Source organism: Carassius auratus, chromosome 21 (assembly GCF_003368295.1).
Source record: "Carassius auratus strain Wakin chromosome 21, ASM336829v1, whole genome shotgun sequence".
Taxonomy (NCBI): domain Eukaryota; kingdom Metazoa; phylum Chordata; class Actinopteri; order Cypriniformes; family Cyprinidae; genus Carassius; species Carassius auratus.
This window is the reverse complement of record NC_039263.1, coordinates 2,935,463-2,940,802: the sequence shown is the minus strand read 5'-3', so window position 1 is coordinate 2,940,802 and position 5,340 is coordinate 2,935,463.

Here is a 5,340-nt window from a genome sequence, read left to right as displayed (position 1 = left end):
AGTGTCTCGATGAATTCTGAAGTCACCATCATTCTGTGGTCCTGAGGTCATAATTTCTGAAAAAATCCCAAAGTCCCTCCCCTTTATTAGTATATATATATATATATATATATATATATATATATTGAGAATTGCACTGGTTTTAATGGAAACTGTAAACTACTGGTAATTGGTTGCCTTCTATTAGTAGCTTGTTAAAACCACTCAACTTTGTGGAATATGTCCCAAAAACACATTACAGAAACCCATTTTTAATGGTTTTAATGGTTAGAGGTTGTTGGTTTGTAATGGAAATCATTAGAATATATCTGATGGTTTCTATGGTTTTTCTCAGCAGGTGTGACTTCTTGTTTTGTCTTCTCCAAAACCAAGAGTATTGACGTGTGGGCTGTGATTTCATTGGGTTTGAGCTTCGGTGCATGAGTCGTCTCATTCTGCTTATTGACTTTGGAAATGCCTGAATGCTTAGGGAATACAACTGTAAAACTGGAACTTAAAACTGGAAACTTAGAAAAAGACCGAGCAGTCTTGTTTAATAAGGAGGCAAAGCAGGTATATGTTTAGTTTGACTGCACTTGTGTGGCATATTGATTGCTTAACTAAAAATGAGTCTTTTTTTTCATAACAAGGACAGAAAGGTTGTGTAAATGTGACTGATGAAACTGACAACACATAATGATAAGGCACTACTGAAATGTATTTTCTTTTTGGTAAAGCTTGATCAAAGTCATGCTCGGTAATTCACACAGTGCTGGAAATCCTCAGTATACATTCCTAGACATGCTGATAGTGATAAAAGATAATAGACTCTGTCATCATAACACATAAAAGCTCTCATTTGTCAACACCTGGTTGATATGTAACATCATGGAATGAATATGTGAACAAAGCTGAACAAATCTTTTTGGTGAACTGATTCAAATGACTGACCACTAAGGCTTGTGTCCCTAGAGTTTCTTTATTTTATTTTATTTTATTTTCAATTGAACCTATTACATCTACATAAAGATGTAATTTAGATATACATCTAAAATGACATTATTAAATGTTTTTTATTGTTTTATTGTCTTCCAACTAAACTGAACTTTGGACCTTAGTCATAGGGTGAGGCTAGTTATTTTCTTCTTAAGGGATCGTCTGAAATTTCCACCCTTAGTGCAAAACGTAAGCCATGTCCAGTCATTAATTCAGTATTGGGACACAGCTTCTGTTCAACATCACATGCAAAATAAAATATTATATATAAAAACACACACATACAATACATATTTTGAACATATAAAAAAAAAGTATATATGCATAGTGAAGTGACATTCAGCCAAGTATGGCAACCCATACTCAGAATCCATGCTCTGCATTTAACCCATCCAAAGTGCACACACACAGCAGTGAACACACACACATAGCAGTGAACACACACACATAGCAGTGAACACACACCCGGAGCAGTGGGCAGACATTTATGCAGTTGTGTGTTCGGTGCCTTGCTCAAGGGCACCTCAATCGTGTTATTGCCAGCCCGAGACTCTCTAACCCAGAGGTTCCCAAACTTTTTCAACTCACGGCCCACCCAACCAAACACATATGTTTGCGTGGCCTATTGCAAAAAAAGTTTACTGACCCCCTATGGTTGGGTTAATAACTTGGTACTCAGAAACTAGATTGTTAACTGTATTTATTGAATGAACTAGGGTTGTGCGATATGGACAAAAACATTTTTGTGATCAATTTTGTGATTTGATTTTGATCACAATTTTGATACACACAGATATGCTTTACAATCATAAATGCATTCAGGATGAACTTGAAACATATTTCAAAAAGAAAACCAATTAGAGCTTTATCAAAAAGTTGTAACCTTTCTACCACAGATATAAGTCAAAATAAACACTATAGTAAAGGTGTAACAAAATGTATAGACTGTATGGCAAATAAAAATATAAATAAATCCCATGTCCGGGAACTTTTTTTTGCCATGCATTGTTCATAGAGCTCATAAATTGTAGCTGTGCCTCAGGTGTTGAAATAGATTTGTTATACATTATACAGGTTTACACGTAGCCTTCTCCGTTTGCAGTGCAGAAGCAGCAGCAATAGTGCATCACATTAAAATAATGCATGAGCGCGAATTGGATCGGAGATAGTACTGCGGGAGGTCAGGGCCGAGGAAAATTGTGCTATTAATCGATTTAGAAATCGCGCACGCTCAAATCGTGATTTTATGATGATTTCAATTAAGCACACAAACATAGAATGGACTGGAAATGAACAGAAAATAACTCAGGCTGGCACCTCTCAGCAAAACGGAAAAACCAGATCCAGGCAGAGCTCAGCAGCGGGTAGACAGTCACCGGAGCAAGCAGTCAGGAGGGAACATGTTGACAGCCATTTATGCATGTTTGAATTTGTTGTTCTGTAGCACAGTGGTTCCCAAACTGGGGTGCGTGCACCCCTAGTGGTGCGCAGACTGACCACCAGGGGTGCGCAAGAGAATGTTTGTAATGGCGGGGAAAAAGATCGCTCTTTATTATTTTTATGTATTTAACTGAGGTAAACTTTACATGCAAAGGTTTTATTAGGAAATAAAATTTCACATTTCACATTACACACTACATTACTGTATAAATTACAATTGATTTCATTTCATTTTACAAGCACGTTTGTGTCACAATAGCCCCGCCCTGTTCTTTTCGTTCATATTAGGCGCTAACTGATAATTCGTTCATTTTTTTCACTTACTACATTCAACAGAATGGACACCTGGGGCCGGATTCACAAAAATCTTCTTAAGAAATAAATTAAAATATTAAAACATTCTCAAATATATTCCTAAGAACATCTGAATTTTTTTTCTTAAGAAGAAATTAACAGCCGTTATCTGAATAAATACATGTTGCTGCTAAACTCACTCCTGTAGATTACCCTAATAATCATAATCATAAGCACGCACCAGACTGTATATTTTTGTTGCTACTTTGAATGGCGCTCAGCTTCATGTTTTAATGCGGCCTGATTTTGAACAGTTACTTTTAAAATAGCCTGTCTTAAGCTGTAGTGTTTGTGTCGTGTTTTTGCACTTTCATCTGAGTGAACGCTTCCGGTATTTTAGTCCGCGCTTCTACAGCAAATGCATCCTGCGCACTCATATGCACCGAATATTGGCAAAGATGATGTATTAATAAACTAAAATTAACCCTGACTCATTTCAGGGTTGCTAATGAGTTATGAAGTCAGCAAAAAGCAGCGTCACACACAGGCTAATCATGAGCGATCATGTTTACATTAACAGTCATCGCTGTCCCTTCAGAAAACTTGTGCACATCTCTAGTCCTCCTATGTATTATAGCTGTTGCTGTAATGTTCAAATATAACAATTAATTTCAAATAACCCAATACATTAATTAAATAATTATTATTATTTGGATTTAAGAAAAGTCTGGCGCTGTCCTAAATTTAATAAGATTATCTTCAACAATCTTAAGAAAAGATAAGAATATTCTTAAGATGAATTTGGGATTTTGGGAATACAAAATATCCTTAAGTTTTTTCTAAAATTAAAAAATAAGAAGAAAATGGAAGTTGAGAAGAAATTTCTTCTTAAGAATGTTTCGTGAATCCAGGTTAAAAACGGGCACTTTAAAGAAATTAAATATTTATATGTATATATTATATATGTTTATATTAATGTATATGATCTGTGTGCAAACATGCAGGCCCATCCATCTCACAAAAAAAGGAAGTGATCTTTTATTATTATTATGTTTTCTAATTTACTGTGAATATTTGTATTTAGTTATTGCAATTAAAAATGTGAAATCTAACCAGAGTAAGGTGTTGGGGGGTGCTTGACAGGTGCCAAACACTAGAAAGGGGTGCATGCTGAAAAAAGTTTGGGAACCACTGCTGTAGCATATGCAGCAAAAATATCTAAGATAAATTGGTGGTTTATTCTTAAACCAATCAGCGAGCTCAAATAGTGGAAGCATAGTATCAGTTTAATATATATATATTTTTTTTGTTATTTAATTATATATATGAAATGGTGTTATTATGTTATGACTTAGACATTTTTACATATGGGAAGTCGTGGCCTAATGGTTAGAGGGTTGGACTCCCAATCGAAAGGTTGTGGGTTCTAGTCTCGGGCTGGATGGAATTGTGGGTGGGGGTAGTGCATGAACAGCTCTCTCTCCACCTTCAATACCACGACTTAGGTGCCCTTGAGCAAGGCATCGAACCCCCAACTGCTCCCTGGGCGCCGCAGCATAAATGGCTGCCCACTGCTCCGGGTGTGTGCTCACAGTGTGTGTTCACTGCTCTGTGTGTGTGCATTTCGGATGGGTTAAATGCAGAGCACAAATTCTGAGTATGGGTCACCATACTTGGCTGAATGTCACTTCACTTTCTTCACATATATGAACAATATTATTGTTTCTTTTAATAGTAATTGGCAGCCCACAGGTTGAAAACCACTGCTCTAACCACTAGGCCACGAATTATTTATATATATATATATATATATTGTTTAATTTTTAAACAAAATTTTTTTTTAAATATACACATGCATGTGTTTGTATTTATATATACATATTAAATATACACAGCACACACCCATGTATTATGTAGACAAAAAACTTTATTTTGGATGCGATGAATTGCAATTTATTTTTATTTTAATTTTAATTTTTACAGCACTAACTGCAAACATAGGCTACTGCAAAATTCTGAAATCTGAAAAAAAAAAACATTTAGGTGAAATATAGTTTGTTCCCCTCCTATACTGTATTTGTATTAATGGATTATATCAGACTATATTGGCACAATTTCCCCTGTAAAAAGACTGTGGTTTATTTTGGGTAGTACAACAATAAATTAACATTTTGGTGAAATTTAGTGTTTAGTTTTTAAGCACTGTATTTTAATGAAGGAATGGTTACAAAAATAAAGATTAAATTTAACCATTACAAAATATTCTCTATCGGTTCTCTTTTGGACATCACCAAAAATAAATATATAATAAAATAAATAAATAAATAAATAAATAAATAAATAATAATAATAAAAATAATAATAATAATAATAATAATAATGATAATAATAAAGTGAAGCTACAACATTTCAGTCGCCCCTGGTGGCTGGCTGTGGAATAAGTCAATAAACCCCACCTTCTATGTAAACCAATGTGATGTTCACATTTTTTGGAAAGATGAAGAAAGTCTTGTGGGGTTGGGATGAAATGAGGGTGACTAAATTATGACTTTTTTTTTTTTTTTTTTTTGTTAACACTCCCCTGGACACCGATTGGATTTTTGAGACGGTCCCTTAAGGGCTATGCGCAAC